Raw genomic sequence first — 19,124 nt, 5'->3', positions numbered from 1 at the left:
GCTGAGGACACATTTCTCCCTTCTCCTGAAAGCACCTGGAAGGGTTTAACTACAGGCTCTGCCTTCTTCCAGGGAAGCCATCTTCTGTGGGATAGCAGAGGATGTCATTCTTCCAGCTAAACGCAACACAAATGAAATTTTCTCACTAGGAAAAGACAGCCACGAGCAGCCTGGCTCTTCCTGAGCTAACATTTGGGTTTTCTGGAAATTATGGGCAGCGTTCCAGCTCGGTGGCTGGGCAGACAACACAGCCCTTGTCCCTTCCTCTCCGTATCAATGGCTTCCCAGAGGACTTTCCTCAGGGAAAACGAATGGAACAGCTCACTCAGCTGGTCAAACAGCATGGGCAGCCTGGAAAACTGCCAGGATGACAAGCCTGGATGAAAGCCCAACTCCTGCTGTCACAGCACCATTGGGTTTGTGCTTGGTCACTGACAAGTGGATGTTCCCTTGCAGCTGCTCCATTTGCAGGCCCAGTTTAACCAGCCCTGTGCTGAGGTGAGATTTGTGTCCTCATAAACTGCATCCCACCCATGGGAGCATCTCTGGATCGGTGGATGAGCAAGGGAATCATTCCCAGAGCTGGGGGTGTGCAAAGCAGAGGGAAATCCTCTATCCCACCACAGCTCTGCCCTACCAGCCCTCTGGGCATGGTGGTTTTGGCAGATGTGAGTTTCTCATCAAAGCCATACTTTAAGCTGAGCTCTCCTGTATCTTCTCATTATCTTCTGTGATCTCTGAATTTAATTAAAGTGAGGTCTGAGACCCCTGGGTCTTGCACACCCACCCCTCTTTATGTTTCCCCTCCATTCCCTGGTGGCAGAGAGGGGCAGGCAAGGCTGTGCTGGGCACAGGGGACAGTGGTGGCAGCAGCTGTGGGCACAGACTGAGCTTGTGTTGGTGGTGTGGAAGGTTTTTCCTGGGAAAGGAAGGAGGCAAGAGAATTATTGGGAGAGGAAGCAAAAATGAACCACAGACTCATTTTTAACGAGTGTACTGAGAATTACTGTAGATTTCAACATCTGTCTTGACTGGACAGGAAGAGAGTGTTGCAAAGGGTGCAAGAATACAGACCCCCTTTGAAAAGAAAGGCTCAGAAAACCCTGTCAGGACCTCATTTATGGATCTCATAAACCAGGGCCTGAGCTGGTCATTGCAGACCTGCTCCCTGTTCTGCACAAATCAGAAGTTCCAAACCAGCCATGCAGGACAACATAGATTTTCTGGAGTGGTGGCACCTTTGAGAGGGTGTCTTTAGAGGTGAATGATTTCCAGCATGGCAGAAGCAGGGCAGGAGATTTCATCAGCCCAAGGTTCTGGCTGTCCATGGCCGTGCTGTCCCCTCTGGCACTGGGGAGGATGTATGGCAATGCCTGCTGTGGGACAGGGCTTGTAACGCTGGCTCACCAATTTTCCAGTGAAAATCCATGAGTGCTCCTCCTGATTTGTTACAGGATATTGCACAGAAATTAAAAAATAGCCAAATGTGTCACAGGAAGCCCAAAGGCTGGAAGCAGAGCTGCGTGGTTCCTCCTCTGGAAGATGCAGTGTGGATTTTCGAGTGGAGATGCACGGCTTGGTCACAGCCACTCACTGAACTGAAACTGCCCCACTGCTCCTTCCCTCCCTGGCTTCAGTGAGCTCTGCCCCATGGCTGCTGTGGAGCAGTGTCTGGGAGTGCCACATTTGGGTGAAGTGTCTCACAGAGGATGCCCTGGGGAACAGCAGAGCCCATGATCACCCTCGTTAAACCTCATTAGTGCCAAATGAGTCAGTGGATGGAGTCACACCTTCTGCTGCAGCCTCATCCTGCCCTGCCACTCCAGGTTTTGGTGTCTGAACCTGTTTTATGGCAGCAGCAGGATTTGCAGGGCAGGAAAGGCGGTTCCCATCCCAGACCCAGAACCAAGGCGTTGTGGGGCGAGGCCTGTGATGCACAGCAGAAGAGAGAGGGACATTTCCAAGTAAGTCTGGGCTCTGGGGAACAGGATATGACAGAGATGGGGCTGATGGGGTGATCTTTAGTCACTCTTCTGCTTCACACCAGCTGGGACAGTGGTCCACACTCATTATTGTGACAGGTCTTGGCATTAGTACTTTAGGGACATGGAAATAGATTTATCAGTATTGGGTGGCTTCTAACAAGACAGGAGGGAACAAAATGAACCTTCATGAAGAGAGACCATGTTTTCATAAAATATAGATTAGAAAAGAAAGAAAAGCTCAAGGGAACATAACAGAGCTACTGCAGTCCTTGCCTGTGTCTAGAGCAGACATGAAAGCCTTCATGGTGTGCCAGGAGGTGAAATCAGCCACCAAGAAATGCCTGTCAGCAGGACAGTGTTGCTCCAGGTCAGTGAGTTATGGGTTCTGGACAGGAGGGCTGGGAAGAAGAGAGGCTGTGGAACATCTTTCCAGTAACGTCAGGGATGTTGTTGCATTGCTTGCAGCCCCCTTTGGCTGATTCAGGATTTCCAGGGCTTGTGCCTCATCACAATAAAAGCAGGAGCTGCTCACATCCTTGTCCACCCAGAGGAACCAACCTTAACCAGGAGCTTTTAGAAAAGAAAGGAGCTGGAGCTGTTTCCTGAGCCACAGGAAATCCAGCCACGTGTTGGAGCTTGCTGGATTTTCCCTCATTGTGCTTTTTGCTCATGTTGGATCCCTGTGCACAGCCTGACTCATGGCTTTGGGAAAGACAGACATCAGTGTTGCCTGCTCAGAAATCCAACTGCTTTCAATTCACCCAAACCACCATGCTGGGCTCTGCAGGTCCTTCTGTGGATGATTTCCAGCTAAAATTTCCCATCAGTAGTCATCAAAGGATGCAAAAAAAACCCAGCTCCACATTTCACTTTGCTGCTCTTGCACTCTGCTTTACCCCTGTCTTGTCCTCTTTGGCACAATGTCCACTTGCATCAATCTGAGGTCTATTTTTGGAACGAACATGAGATTCCTGGGACCTCTCCAAAAACTTAACTCGGGCCACTCTTTTGGTCATGGAGCAGATAAGCATGTTTCTGTGCTTGCCTTTATGAATTATTTGCCCTGAGAAAGCAACTGGGATTTTGTTCATGGCCATGAGAGCTTGCAGTGTTTCTTTGGGTGGCCTGGAACAGGGATGCCCAGGATGTCTGAAGGGTTTTGGTGCCTGCTTTAGCAATATTGGTCTGAGGTGTGGCCGTTTTCTGATCAAACCTTTTTTTGGTGGGAAACTTGAACTTGTGACATCTGAATTTCGTGGCATTTTAAGTTGGGAGTTGACTTTTCCTAGGGAAAGTTTTAGTGCTCTTGTGGGAAAATGAGAGCATGGCCAATCTAAATACTAAATAAAGTCACATATTGCTTGAAACAGTTTTTCTGTGCTCAGTGGAGTGGCCAGTTACTCTGTGTTGCTCTCTTGCTCTACAGAAAACTCCACCCTGCCCTGCAGTTGTGTCATCCTGAGCTCTGACATTACATGGTCTGGATTTGGACAGCAGGAACCAAAGGTCTTGGATTGTGTCTGTACTTCTGATTTCAGAAGGATGCCATTACAGACACAGTTTCTCTGCCTTGTGCTAAATCTTTTAATCTCTTTTGATGCCTCAGAGAATCTGGTCCCAGGTATCTGGGAAATGCAATTTGCAATCCTGCTTCAACTCCTTGGCCAAATGAATGAGACTCTTGAGGGAAGTTTCATCCCAGAAATTCATTTTTCCTTAAAGAAAGCAAACTGGTATCCAGTGCTGGGCTTGCAGCCGGGGAACACATGGGTTATCCATGAGGCTGAAACTGTACATGGCTTTTTCAGGGTGTGAATGGGATGCTCAGTTTTTCAGGCACAATAAAACCTCATTAGGAGGGGGTGTAAATTGGCACCACCTCACTGGACCTGCTTCACACCTTGGCTGCAGCCTCCAAAGCCCCACACTGGTGATACCAACAGATGGGGGAAGTCAAACATGCTCAACCCACCCCAAAATTCAGGGGCAGCTGGCCTGGAGACAGCCCCAGCCCTGCCTGAGCTTCAGAGCAGCTCTTGGAGGGGCTGGCAGGTCCCAGCTCTGAATTGTGACATTGCTCAGGGTGGTTTCCTGTTCCAGCTGGAAGGACTGCATGGATTTGGGCAGGGCTGCCCTCTCCCAGGGAATCACATGGGTCTGGAAACAGAAATAAACTTCCCATGGCATTTCTCTGACGTGGCTGCCTGCTGCTCTGAGTGCATGGTGTGTGCAGAGGCCAGCGCCAGCCAGTGCATCCCTCCTCCCTCATGGCCATTCCTGGGCTCCTGCTTGCTTTACAAAGCACAAAAACCTGATCAAATGCCTGGATGGAGCACAGGGCAAGCCCAGCTGTCCTACAGATGTGAAAGGACAGAAAGCCTTTTGGCTGTCTTTTTAAAACAAAGCAGCTCCTCCACTTCAGCCTCTCAAGCACTGTCACAGCCTGTGCCCCCCAGGGGACAGAACAAATGTCCTTCCCAAACTTCAGGGCTGGAAACCCATCTGCCAGAGATGTGTTTGAGGCCCTGCACATGGAATTATTTTTCATATTCTCTGTGGGTAAAAAGATGTGAGTAAAGCAATTATGGTGAGCATCACAGCTGTCAATAAAATGAGGGACAATGCTCAATAAGAACAGTTTAATGGTGAACCTGACTTGGATGCTGTTTTCTCAAGCTGGATTTCTGTGGAGAGGTTGTCAAAGAAGTTCAAGGATTTCCTACATGCATTGTCCATTGGATGAACTCAACTCTTCTCTTGGCCTTCAGATCTCTTCACTTTTCCTGATGTGCCCAACTGGAATTGCAGGTAAATTGCACAATTTCTTCAGCTGTTCTGATGGAAAATTGGTACCTGTCTCATGTTTTTTGTGCACTTATAGCTGAAACACATTGTCCTTTGTCCTTTTTTCCTGTTTAAAGGCTTTTTGGAAATATGGTCTATTTTCTCCGCTGTTCTGCTCTCCACGTTGTGATACACTGGAAGACATTAAACAACAAAACAGCAAAGAGGATATGTTTTGTATTATTTTGTTTATAAGAACACTCTGGACTGGTAAATAGCTACACCCTTCATAATGTTTTCAATTTTCCCTTTGAAATAAGAAACAAGTAATGCTTTCAACAAGCAGCTCTTCTTGGTCAAGGATTTTTCTCATTTTAGAGTACACACATAATTTGAAAATCAAAATGTTTCCAGAAAACATGTTTGGGGCACGTGTTTTTTTTTGTTGTTGTTTTGTTGTTGTTCTTGTTTTGTTGGTGTTTTTTTAAAATTTTATTTTATTTAGAGCCATGTGAAATCCAAGCTGTGACTATAAAGGCATGACTGTTCATGATGCTGAGCAGAATATCTTTCAGTGTGGGAACTTACAAGGGATCTGTAAAAAGACACAGCAACCCCATAAAGTCATTGCAGGAGAGACTTCCCTTGATTTATTTCTTATTAATTCTGCAGGAAGTGTCTTGTGTCACAAACCAACAGCTGGATGTGTGTAGGGAAGGGTTGCACCTTCAGACACAAATGAGTGGCTTGGATTATTCCTTGGAAAGAAGTGACCAGGCCATGGCATTTCAGTTCTCCTGCTCTGCTGCTCCCAACAGTATAGAATGATCACAAAAATCTCTTTTTTCCCAGGCCGTGGTTTTTCTCTGGAGATTTCCTGAGGGTGTGCCAGATACTTGGTCCCTTTTCCCAAGCTGGGCACAGATTTGGGATTCTCCTTGACTTCACCATGAGAGAGCTTGAAAAACTGGGTCCCAAAGTGAAATGGCTCAGACCCAGCTTATTCTAGGTTGGTCTTATGTCCTCACAAAGGATTTTTTGCCTTGCTGAGGCTGGGATGGTTTTCTCTAAATGTGCTGTGTTGTTCTGGACTTCCAGAGCGTTTTTGCAATCCAGTTTAAGGTCACCTTGAGAGTGTGGCAGAGCTGATTTCTGGGCTCAAGCCTTGCTGCTGATCTCGAGCTTTTGGCTGATTGCACAAAACATTTTATAGATGAAGCCTGAATAAACCCTTCAATTAAGGTCATAGTAAATAAGATTCTAAGGTTAAAGCACTTTATGGCAAGCAGACTTTTAGGAACTGGTTGTATTAAGAGGAATGATTTGATTAGAGAATGAGAAACAGGACTGGGGAGACAGGAACCTGACCTCAGCAATAAAATGCACAGAGTTGCTTTTTTTCCTCCTTCTTGGAATCTGGTGTACAAAGGTACAATTAAACAACATGGCCAACATTTCAGCAGGCCAACTCAAACCATTTGTGCTTTTCCTGACTCTGGGCATCTGCACAGGGTTTTGCTTTGTTTTGCTTTAAAATTCTGGGCCAAATCTGCTTCCTAGCACTGTGTTGGTTCCTCTGGGTCTGAATTGAAGGCACTTGAGACAGTAGTTCACATTTGGACTCAGGTGTTTATTATTTATCAGTGAAACAGTCTCACAACCATGAGTTCTGCAGCCTTTCATTAGAAGGCACAAAATGCCTAACAATCTCTTGGTACAAGGTCTTTTAAGACTAAACTATCTAATTGAGAAAGGACACCTAGATTATTTTCCCTTTAACCCAATAACTGATCCCAAAGAGCAATGAGGACTTTTCTGTCCAAGTACAAAATGCCACCCAAACCCATGGAGAAGAAACCCAGGACAACAAACACCCTGTGCCCTCCATCTTGCTTCCATCCACAACATTCTAAAAACCCCAAAACCTAAATTTCTCACCAAGTGACACGCCTACACTGCTCTCCATAATCTATTTCAGACTTTTGTGGATTCTGGTCTACCTTCTGGGAAACTTTCTCCATGAATGAGGGTCAGAGTCAGTGCTGCCCTGGGAGTCAGGGCACCCCAGGGCAGACAGAGAAATATTCCCAGTGCTCTGGGTTTCCACAGCACTGCAAGGTGGGAGCTGGGCTGGGACCCTCGGGGGGCTGGAGGTGCCCTGGGGCTGGGCTGACCACGCTGAGCTCAGAGCTCTTGTCCAGACTCAGCCTCTGGACACCCCCAAGCAGCACGAGCTGAATTGAAGGATTTCTGCAGGCAGGAGGTAATTTGGAAGAGCAGCCAGGGCAGATAGTCTGGGTCACATCGCTGGAGCCAGCTCAAGTTGGAATAGCAGGGGGAAGAGGGTGGAACACAGGAGCAGCCAAACACCCTCACCACCCCAGTGCCAACCTTCATTGCTTTTGCAGTGTTTGATTTGTTGTTTCCTTAGAAAACCAGGCTGAGCTCCCAGCAGATCATTTTCCACCTGTCTGAGCTAGAAAGAAAAGGCTTTGTCCCAAAACTGGATATTTCCTGTGCCACTGGACATGCTGAGTGATGTTTGCATTCTTCTTATTCTTCTTTATCTTTCTGCAGGAGGAATCCTGGCCAGGAGCAGAGCCTGGACACTTGGATGCTGCTGCTGAGGTGAGAATGGGATGGCCTCTGGATTGCTCCTGAGCCAAGAGGGCTGGGCCAGGAAGGGATGGACACAGGGAGGATGAACCAGCCTGCTAGCCTTTAACCAAGTTTGGGTGTTCTTCTCTACAGGATGAGTGGGATTGTCCCAGTTCACCTGGTGGGGCTGCAAGGTGAGACCCCCCTGAGCTAGAAAATATTTCCATTTACTTCACTCAACCCCTTCATCCAAGTATTGAAGACCTGCACTGGAGGTAACACAAGCTGAAGAGACTTAGACAAAATTTAAACATGTGCTTTTTCTTGGGCAAACACTGAGTAATGATTGCACTGGCTCAGGGGAAATGCCCTGGTCTGAGGGCAGCACTTCTCAGCTCCAAATCAGCTCGTGTTTCTGCAAGTTGGATGCAGTTTTGCAAAGTTTATTTTCTCAAATGAGAAAGAAATAGCTAAAAATATTATGATTTTTACAAAAAGCGAAATTGTAATTGGCCAAGTTAAATGACAATCTCCACTTGGCTGGGAGCAGGGGTGATGCAATTAGCTGATTTTTATTAAGAAATGAGCAGAAAGGTGTGAATTTGATACATAACCCATTTCTGGCCAAAAACATCATGGCATGGAGAGAAGAAAAGATAAACAGCTACATGCTTTAGCAAAAATGACTGGTGTCTATAGTCAGATAATGCTCAAATATAAGACTTCAGAAATGAAATCATAGACTAAAATAAATCTCCCTAATTTATTTTCCTTCTCTTTTCTGCCAGTTTCAAGTTTCCTTCAAATTCCTTCTCCCATTTGCTGAATTTTTCTGTGGCAGAAATCTGGCCTGTCTGCTCTTTTGCAAACCAGAGCAAAAGGAATGCTTTCAAATATCCCAGACAGATCATTTTCTCTTTGCTGTTCTCTTGATGATGTTAGAAAACACAAACTGCTTTTGTGAGACCTCTGCTACTGTGACCATGTGGAAGGAACCATGGTACTCTCCAGGAGATTACATATAAAATTCAGAATGAGTAAAAATTTAAAAAAATACAATCTGCTGATACTTTGAGAAAACACAGTGTCTCTATGTAAACCTCTGGGTTTGGGTTTTGGGGTTTGTTTTCATTTTTCCCCAGGGGATCCATGAGGTGCCTCATGAGAAGCACGAGGTCTTTGCTGAGCATCTGGGCTGCCTCTGCATCCTTGGAGAACAACAAACACCCCTGGGGACCCCACAAATCTTCAATTCATGGCTGAGAGACTGGAAAAGGACCTCAGCCTTTAACTGAGGTGAGGAAATTCTGTATTATGGGAGGAACAAGGAGGCCAGCCCAGTTTAAACTGGTGCTGAGGGCAGCCACCCCTGAGGTTCTGGTGTTGGGCTTGGCTGTGTGAGCAGCACCAAGGGACACAGAGGGTTTGGAGGGATCCCACAAATCCCTCCAGGTCCTGTCATCCCCTCTGAAAAGAGGGGTTTGATATCTCCAGGTGTCAACATTGCTGCTCTTTCTCACTCTCCAAATCCAGGAGCTGTCCTGCCTGTATTAGGGAAGTGTGGTTTCATTCCGTGTCTTTATGCCCATTTTTCATGCCCTGGTGGACAAATCATCGTGTGTGGCTGCCCCAGCTGGGCTCCACCTCTCCCCAGAGCTGTGTTTTCCATGGGAGCACATCTGTTCTGGCTTCTCCACCTCTTTCTGAAGGTATATCAACAAACTCCCCCTGGCTCTGACCTCCCAGCAGGCCAGCAGTGCAGCACTCACCTCTTCCATTAATTAGCCTTGCATCATTAGCTCGATTTAGTGGCAGCTTTGCCCTTTTTCTCTCTTTCATTGGTGGAGAAATGTCTGCAAAATATTTGGGTTACCTGTGGCAAAGTGTGAAATGTCACTCAGATGGAGCCCAAGCTGCTTCAGAGGCCTTTGAAATGCAGTTCCTTGTGTAAAAACCAGAGTTGTCTGAGGTCACATCACCAGAGGTGACCCTGAGAGTCATCTTACACTGAGACAGCTTCTTGTTTTTGTTGTAGGGGTTTTTTTGGTGTCCCTGGGGCTGTTTCTGGTGGCACTGCACTGCGAGCAGAGGTGCTGGGGGCAGAGCTGCCTCTGGTGGGGCTGCAGAGCTCTGCTGACACAGGAACTTGCTTGAAAGATTTTTCCCACTTGTTCTCAGCTGAACAGAGCAAACACACACAAACCATCATTCTCCTGAAGGTGAGAGCTGATCCAGGCACTACAGGCTGTGAGAAGTGAGAATAAACCCATTGTCCTGAATGTTTCTCTGTCTTCAGCCTGGAGAACTGATAGCATTTATTTCCCATATCACTGCCTGACCAAACCATGCTCTGCTCTAGATTTTATCATTTCCTCACACAATAATAACAAATCTTTTCAATTAGAGGACATTCCTCTACCAGTGCAGCTGACATCCTGTTTTGCCTTCCGTGCAGCAGCTGCACATGGAGTTTGAAACTTTGGGAATTTTTCCTACAATCTCCAGTGTAGTTTTCTAGCTGCAGCCCCTGTCAGCTGTTCCAGCACCTCCCACCTGGAGGGTGGGATGGATTGCTCCAGGAAACATTGCATGGTTCCACGTCACAGAGTAAAACCTTGATTATTTGCATCCTAATTAGGACAGCAGAGCTCGGAATGTGCCCCAGGTTTGCCTGGCACTGCAGGAGTGCAGGTGCTGCAGGAATTTTGCTTCCACAAAGCTCAAGCAGAGCAGGAGACAGAAAAAATGAGTGGTTTTGGGTGGGATTTGTGCCCTGCACAAAGGATCCATTGGAGGCTGTTGAGGTCACTGGTGGGGCTTTGGGGGGATTTCAGCTCGTGCCTCTGTGATTTATTTTGCTGCTTTTCAGTTACTGAGGGTGAAAATGCCACCCTAATGCCACTGTGCTGCTCAGGGGCAGTAGCAGGATGTGCTGCAGGGCAGCAGGAGAAGGAACAGTGGGCAAATGTTGAAGTAAATGGTGCTGGGTCTTCCCCTTTTTCTTTTAATTGTCTTAACTCCTAAGTCAAATGAAACCCATATTTTAACAAAAAAATCTGCTTGTGAAGTACAGTTTGGTGCTGCTTGGTGCATTTGGACCTCGTGTTCTGCATAGCAGCAGCCTTGCATGTCTGTGGGAGAAAAACCCAAAGTGTGACTCCCTGCTCCTGCTGCTCCCAGGGGCTCAGGTATCAGTTTTATGGGCTTGGTGCAAAAACTGCACTGAAAACAGAGTCCCCGTGGCAGAATCAACCACATTTGTGTGCCAAATTGAAGTTTTCCCAGGGTTTCTGTGACTAAGATGTGTTGTTAATATATATTTGCTGCATGTGTTTAATTTATTTTATATATATATATATTTTTTTTCTGCTGCCTTCAGGGTGTTTCCTGCCAAGGAGGGAAAAAGAAATCCTAACAAATAACAAGTTCATGGAGTGCATAAATCTGGATATGTTCAAGGTATTTGTTGCAAATAAAGCCAAAGGCCTCATGTGCTCCTTGGAGCATTCCTGGAGAGCTGCTGGCTGCCTTTGCCTTGATAATGATCTTTATGTGTTTAGCTGTGAACACACATTTCTCATCTCCTGTCGCTGCTTTTTTAGGTTAGACAAAAAATTCTTGTTCAGGCACTGTTTTCCAAACTTTTTTTTTCCCCAGCTGTTCCTTTCTGCTTCCCTTTGAATTTACTCCCATCACCTTTCCCATTTTCACATCCCCTCCAGCCCCAGCTCCCAGCCCCTCACTCACAGTTTGTCCCCCCTTTCTACATACCATCCTCTTCTCTTCTTTGTGTAATTTGATGATTTTCATTTCAGCAGTTTTCCAGGAATATCTGGAATTTAACCCTGGAATTAAAACCATTCTTGGTGCAGCACCAGCTCTGCCCTCTGCAAGTTCTCTCCTTGTTCCTTTATAAACACCCCAGACCAGACTCGTGGCTCTGATAAGGCAGAACAGGATGTTTTAATTAGTTCCACACTCACATTAAAGGGTTTTTTCCCCACCACACCCACCCCAGTTACTGCTCTGAACACCAAGCACAGACACAATCAGGTTCCCAGGATTTAAATCTCCAAAACTTTGTCTCTGCTCCAGGTTTGCTGGTGCCCTGCTAGGGGCATTATCCAACTCCTAGCTAAGGAATGCTGGATTTTTTCACCCCAGTTGATAAAAACAATGTTTTCAGTCCAGCCCTTTTGCCCTCACCATGCTGATTCTGTGCTTCTCCCCCTGTCCCTTTTCTCAAAAAAAAACCCCTTCTTTGCTGTGCTCAATACAGAGTGTTCCCTCTTATCATTGGAATAAGCTCTCAGAAAAAATTGACAAATATGAATTCTACTCAGTTTGGGCTAGAAATTTCTTGAATAAGCCACAAAACAAAAGAATTCCCAATTAATGCTTCCCTTTCTTAATTATGTTTTATTATATAAGTGTGATTACACTCCACAGAGCAAGTGAATCCTTTTGCTTTTGTCAGGGACAGGCAGAGGAGAAACCTCAGCAAAACAGGAAGAAATGACAAGATAAATAAACCCCTCCATGGGTTTATTGGGTTATCAGCCCTGGGGCACGAGGAGTGCATGAGATGGTATTTTTAAAGCAGCAGCATCCAAAGGTCACAGAAAGTGTCAGGCCTGAGATACAGGTTGGTGATTTCTTGAATTCAGGTGCCTGATCAGAGGATTTATTGACAGCCAAATATTGGGTTATCCTTGTGGATTATGGAGGGTTTGGTGGAGAGTTTGTTCTTGTTATGCTGAATTTATTGTGCAATTTTCCTTGGTGATTCAGCACCCTGCTGCTGGTCTGGGAGCTTTTATGCAAAGAAAAGTTATGGGCATGGATTGTAAAGGCTTTGACTTGTATTTTCTGGGGTAGAAATCTCTACCTGGGCAAGAATTGCTAAAATGGGATCTGCACTTGAGGTGCTGCACAGTTAAACAGGAACAGAGCTCACGTAGAGAGGTTCAGCTGCAGACTTCAGAGTCAAACCCTGGATGAAGAGAATTAATTTTCTAGTCCACAGATGTAGCAGTTAGAGAAGTTATCCTCTTTATTCTACTTCAGTGAGGCTTGTGTTGCCTCTTAACATGGGAACAAGCTCTCAGAAATACTTGACATATACAAATTCTACTCAGTTTGGGCTAGAAATTTCTTGAATAAGTCACAAAACGAAAGAACTACCAATTTATGCTTCCCTTTCTTAATTATGGTTTATTATATAAATGTGATTACATTTCACAGCAACGGAACACAGCGTACCAAACATCCAGGGGAAAAAATGAGATTGGAAAGAAAACAGGCTTCATCCTTGAGTTGAATTTGGACCTTTTACCTTTTAAATAAAACCATCTGTATTTATATTTTAAAAGTTTGTCAGGGCCAGATGTTGACAAACCCTACTATTTCCTAATCAGTAACCTGGAGGGTGACCCCTTTGTGCAGCCAGGCATGTCCTGAGCCTTCCTATACAAAATAGGAAGAAGAAGCCAGAGATGGAAATTATTTGCCAAAAGTCTTTAGGAAAAAGAAAGAAAAATGAAGGGATGTATACTACTGGGATTGGAGCCTTGGGAAAAACAATCACTCATCCTTGCTGCAATCAGGTATACTCAGACAGAATAAAAATGGGATGGAATACTGTTCTGTAGATTAAGAAACTCTTCTCACCAAACTGAAATAGTTTTTTCCTTGAATCCAAGCACAAAATTTAGGTTGGAACTTGGGCTTTCCTTAAGCCTGGAGTGTGTTTGGATCCTTGGCTTAGATCATGCCTACATCCTGATTCTGTTTTAATTTAAGGCAGAAAGAGGAAAATATGTTTTTAGTGCCAGTTAACCAATACATATTAATTATCTCTAATGAAAATAAGCATAAAGAGAAAGAAGGAAAATCAACAGAGGCTCTCACTAAATTCAGCAATTTTAATTTTAATTTTAATTTTAATTTTAATTTTAATTGAATCCCAAGCTAAACCCAAATCACCTCTGGGCTGTTGCTTTTACCTGGAGGAGCTGGGTGCCCACACAGCAGGTTTGAGTCAGCTGAGGAGCAGTAATTCTCCACAGTCCATTCTCCAAGCCAGGAGCTCATTTCTGTGGGACGTTGAGGAGGCTCTGCTGTTGTGTGAGGGGCTGGCCCATGAGAGGCTCACAAACGTGTCCAGTTTGGGACCTGTGACTCCAAACCTCCCTAAAGCTGTGGGCTCCTGAGGCTGGATGTGGTGTGGGGATTAGCCACAGCTTCCTGTGCTTGGGTGATCCTCCCTGAGCACCTTTGATCTGACCCACTCCATCCCTCTCCTGCTCCTGGACCCTGTTCACCTCTGTTTCAGCCCAGGTTAGCTCATGGGGCTTGACCAAACTGAAATGAAAACTTTTTTATTTTTTATTTTCACTGCAGACATAACATCAGGAACCCTTGTTCAAACAAAATCCTCTTGGAGTGACTGCAATTAAAGCAAGAAAAGATGTGGACCTGGTCTTTATTTTTGATCTCTTGCCTCTACAGTGATTCAGGTTGGCTTGGATAATGAAAATAAATCCCTCCTCCTCTTGCCATAAATCAGCGTATTCTGGCTTCTGTCCCCAGGAAGAGCCTGTCTGTTCCACTGCCAGGGTTATTCCCAGTTCTTTGTCCCAGTTCTGGGACTGGATTATCTTCAGGGACAGGCTGAGCCTCGTGGTCCTTCTTGCAGCTGTCAGGAGACCGAGGAGAGCTTGGTGAGGTCTTGGTGAGTCATCTCCTTCCTGTCTCCTCTGCAAGCAAACTGTCCTCCCCACCAGCTGAGCTGCACAAGGGTTTCTGTCCTGGACTTTTGGCATTTTTGACCTAAATTTATTGAAATGTGGGATGGATGGGATGTGTGGAAGGGAAGGTGGGGCAGGTGATGTCCTTTGGTGCAGAAGCTCCACCCCAATTCCCCCTCTGGTTCCCTCTCCCTTTTCCAATCCTTCTCCTTGTCCATGTTCCCTTTCCCTCAGCCTCCATCCCTCCCCAGCACCCCGTGTCTGCTTTTAAGATTTTATCCATCTCAAAGACCTTCTTTTAACAGGCCATATTTTCCTCTGGGAACTCAGTGTCAGGACACCAAGGATGCTCATTCCAAATTTCTATCAAAATGATGCGTGTTAAAATATGCAAATTTGGGGTTTTGCTGTTGCCAAAAATTGGAAGCCAGGTATAGAAGTCTTCAGGTTTTTTCTCTCTGAGAAGGATGTTTTTCCTTTGGCTTTTTTTATTTTTCCCCGGTTGGATGTCATCTGTCTGAAGGCTTTAGAAAGAATCCACAGGAGTTGCACAATTCCAGCAATTGGTGCAATAAATTAAATAAAGAAGGTGTGTGGTTTTGATAGGGAGAAAACAAGTATGAGTATAACAGCCCCACTGGTAAACAGAGGACTTTAGGAGCTCATGCAGAGAAATCCATTAAAAAATAAATTAATCTCTGGACCAGGCTTGGTGTTGCATCAAATATAATTGAAAAATTTCTCAGTTTTACTCCATTTTTATCAACAAGTTCCCCATTAATGCTATGGTTCAGGAATGCACATAAATGTACATTTCAAAACAGTTAAATTCATGTGAAAAATTATTTGAAGTTCCACCAAAATCACAAAAATTTTGTGATTTTGTGATTGTCCCACCAAATCCAAAAGAGGGTATTTGAGGCTGGAGGGAATCTCTGTTCAAAGCAAGATTTACAAGATCAGGTTCCTCAGGAGCAATTTAGGTGCTGATTTTATTTAATAATTTTTTTCCTGAATTGTGACTTCAGTTTTTCTATGGTGTTTCTGAGGTTAATGGGACACCAGGGAAATTGTGTTTTGTTGCTTTAATTTTGAGTGGCCAGGTCTGTGTCTAATGCAGTCACAGTTCTGGTGATTTTCAGGCTTTCTGCCTTATTTTGAGATGACAGCAACCCTGACATTGCAAAAATATTGGAGAGTGAATCACCATGAAAAGAGTCAGTATGACAAAAACAGCATATTCCTGACCTCTGGATATTTTGAGTCCATCAACAAAGGCTTTATTTCAAATTTCAGTTAATTCTGTGCCCCTAGGAACTGTGGCCAGTGCTGAAGCTCCTGTGGAACCTGCAGGAACTGATGATGCTGTGCCCATGCAGGAGTCAGCTCAGAGAGGAGCCCCTCAGCTGTGTTCAAATGCTGGAACAAAGCTGTGAAATCCCCTTTTTTTGGAGATTTTCAAAGCTTGGCTGGATGAGGTCGTGAATAACCTGAATGAAATTCCTTCTCATGGAAGGTGTCCCCGCCCGTGGAAGGAGGTTAGATCTCAAGGATCTCCTTCCAGCCCAAACCATCCTGTGACTCCATGGATTTAGGAGATTCCTTGAGTGTAGAATCCCTGTTTCAGTCAGAGTTGGTCCCACCAGAGCCTCGTTAGACTGCCCTGTGACTCTGGGCTTCTTCCAGCTGGGGCTTGGAGGATCCTGACAGCCACATGGTCTCACACTTCCTCATCAGTCTAAGCTTGCCTAAACCCTGTTTTTTTCCCAGGATTCCTTTTGTTTTCAGAAGGATCTGCTGGCATTATGCCCTCAGCTCTCTCTGAGAGAAGGCAGGCAGGCAGGCTGGCAGCTGGACAGGGCTGGAGGAGCGGAGCACAAACTCAGATGATTGTCTGGAGTGGCTCAAAGTGCCACCAGGTGTGAGGCTTGGATGGAGATTTGTGGAGTTTGACTCCTTGCCCAGCCAGAGCTGGACTTCCATCACTCACAGGCCCCGTGTCTGGCCAGACATTGTGCCAGGTCCTGGAAGGGGAATATCCTGACATTTCTGTCAGAGCCACTGAAGGTTTGGCTGCACAGGTCACTTCACTTCTTGCTGGTGATAAACAGCTCCAACTCCTGTGCTTGCAGAGCTGTTTGCTGCCTGTAGCAGCTCAGATCTCAGATCTCATGAGCTTGGCATGGGCCAGGTTTATTTAAGTCTTCACTTTTGCTCATTAGAAAAAGCCTGAGGTGGAGAGGGTGTATCTTACTAATGGCCTCAAGGGTATTTATTTGGAGAATTTGGAGATTTATTTGTTTGGGTGTTTATTTAAAGGCTGAGATTTAGAGTGTCACTTTGGATTGTTATAAATTGAGCTGTTTTCTCTTTGCCTGGTTATTTATGCTGTGGTGATATTGCAGCAGTAAAACCCACTGCTCTGGCAGGATCAGCCCCTGATCCCACTGGTGCAGGGCTGTGGCCAAAGCTCCTCCATCACAGATGCCCTGTGCCCAGAGCTGTCACTGCAGAGCCTCTTCTTTAATCCTCACACCAACAGCACTGACCAGACAGCCCAGGGTGACTCCCAGAAAGGTGGGGGCAAAACAATTCAGATTATTTTATCTGTGCCGAGTCCCAGACGGATCCAGCATCCTCCAGAGAGCAGTGAGATCCCCCCAGAGCTCAGGGACAGCACCCACCCTCTGCCTGAGGGGTGCTGGTGGCCTCCTGCCTGCTGCAGAGCTGCTTCCATCAGGAGAGCAGGGTAGGTAGCAAAATATGTCAGTTTTTAAAGGCCTGGAGAGGCCAGAATGATCCAAACTCAGGCTTGGCAAGGCACAGCCTTGCAGCACATTCCTTCACCACTGCAACTCCAGGCTGGGCTGCACAGACAGACGAGGCTGGCAAGGCAGCAGGAGCTGGGTTTGTTTACTTTGAGGGGGGAATAAAGATTAATGAACCCACTGTAAACTCAGGGTGGGGGAATTTCAGGAGAGCAAAGAAATGTCCTGAGTTGTGCCAGGGATTAATATCCCAGTTCTTGTAAGAAATACAGTATTGTCTTTCCAGGATAGGCAGGGCTGAATAGTTCCTTCCCTTGTGAAAAGAATAATCTCTCTCAGGCAGCACATCCAGCCAGACTTGGATGGTTTTGCCTCTAGGTACAGGTGTCCTGACTCTGTTCCTGAATCCTCAGGCTGGAAGCAGCCCAGGGCTCAGTGGAGCATCACTCCCAGCAACTCAAACCAGCTGTTGGAGAAATGCTCAGAGAGGAGAGGCAGCGTTCCCTGGGACAACGGCACCGAGGCATTTCCTTGGATTTTGTTCCATTGCTGGAGAGCTCCAGTGTGTGTCCTGTGTTTTGGTTTTTAATGGATTTTCACTTCAGTCTGAGGGGAACAGGTGGACACCTGGCTGGCTCTGATTAGTTAAAGTGAGGGGCAGGGGAACTTTAAAACCAAAAAAAGTGTGGGTGCAGGGGAAGGAAGAGAGGGGTGGTTAGTGCTGAGTGCTCTGCTGGGACAGTGATGGCAGGGGGACAGTGCAGACTTCTCCCTCACTGCTCCTTTTCACCACCACCATCATGTTTTCATATAAATCCTTAGTTTTGTAAAGCCATCTTGCTTTCTGTGATCCTTCCAAAATAGTTTTTCTGCTGATCTTCAAGCGGTTGTTGGAACCTTGAGGTGGCTTTTTGTGGGCTCAGAGTTGCAAGGTGCTCCTGGTTCCCTCAGCCATTCAAACCAACCAAAAATGCTTGGGGGAATCTTGGGTGGAATTTGCTTAGTCTGGACAAATGTACCATGGTTACCCTTAAACTGGTTTTAAGTGCCTCCAGACCAGAATAATCCTGGCTGCAGCACCTCCCCAGGATATGGAGGAGGAATGTATGGACTGTGAGTCAAGAACCCAAAAATGTCCTATTGAATTCTCTGTTGTGATTCAGTTACCAAAACCAAGAATTAAAATAGTTTTTGGGCTCTCCACTGGCACGAGGAACGTTACATATTGTTATGTTATTGTTATGTTTTCCACAGGCAAACTGCCAAGCTCGGGCCAGAGTCAGGCTTGATGCCTTTTATTTCCTGCAAAGGGAATCACAAACCTGGGCTTTCCCTCCAAGGCCTGCAATGAGCTCTCCCAAGGAATTCCCCACCCAAAACTGGGATTCCTCCAGCTCTGGAGCATTCAGGAGGATCCACATGGGATGGGGCAGACAAGTGACAGCCCACCCAGTCCTTGGGACACGTCTCTGCAGCCTCATTCATACCCAGCAAAGCCTACTTAGATGTTCACTTAAATAGCTCTTACTTTAAAAGTTTAATTTTTTTTTCTTATTTTAATAATTTACTTCAATTTTTCTCTTCTCTTACCTGTGCAGGGAGGGCTGTTCCCATGCTGCAGAACCCAGCCCAGACCTGCTGAAGCGACCTCAGGAGCTTTGGGTTGAGAAAGAAGGTGGAAAAACGTGACCAAGCTCTGCAATGCCCCTCTGGGAGAAGGGAGCTGCTTACTCCACTACTTTGAATTTTCTGAGCCTCTGTGTCCACCTTTAAGGGTACCAAGAGCATCACCAGCCCCTAAATGAATGGTTTAAAAAGTAATGTATTTTTAAAATCTAACAATGTTAGATTTTTATGTTCTAACTAGTGTTTTTTCCCTGGGGATCTGTTGTTTTCCCTTCTTTCATGCTTTTGTTTTAAAGTCAAGAAAGATCCTTTGCAAAGGAGTAAAGCCCCGAAATCAAAAGAGCAAATGACAACTGCTTTGTTCCCAGAACCTGGGGCTGCATCCATGTGGGAGAGGTCCCAAATTCCCTGGAAAGCTCATGAGAAGTGGTGCCAGGGGAAGCTTTTTGATCCTCTTTTTCTCCAGGGATTTTCTTCCTTATTGCAGGTGAAGGGCTCTGGGATGTTCCCTGTGGCACAGCCACTGGATTTATAGCACTGTGAAGGTGAGGAAGGGCTGGACTGAAAAGATTTTGCTCTCATTTGGGCACCTGAAAATTGTTTTGCATCTCAGC

General features: G+C 45.8%; 1 long non-coding RNA gene across 1 annotated transcript; it reads left to right on the top strand.

The window, feature by feature from the left end:
- The first annotated feature begins 10,755 nt into the window (after window positions 1-10,755).
- LOC135279328 (uncharacterized) lies at window positions 10,756-18,681 on the top strand. The gene is made up of 3 exons (XR_010346608.1): window positions 10,756-10,826; window positions 13,878-14,100; window positions 18,483-18,681. It is a non-coding gene; the product is annotated as an uncharacterized LOC135279328 (long non-coding RNA).
- Window positions 18,682-19,124: the final 443 nt, after the last annotated feature.

The sequence above is a fragment of the Passer domesticus genome, chromosome 12, assembly GCF_036417665.1.
Source record: "Passer domesticus isolate bPasDom1 chromosome 12, bPasDom1.hap1, whole genome shotgun sequence".
NCBI lineage: Eukaryota > Metazoa > Chordata > Aves > Passeriformes > Passeridae > Passer > Passer domesticus.
Note: the sequence above shows the minus strand (reverse complement) of the source record. Positions and strands in the feature narration are given on the sequence as shown.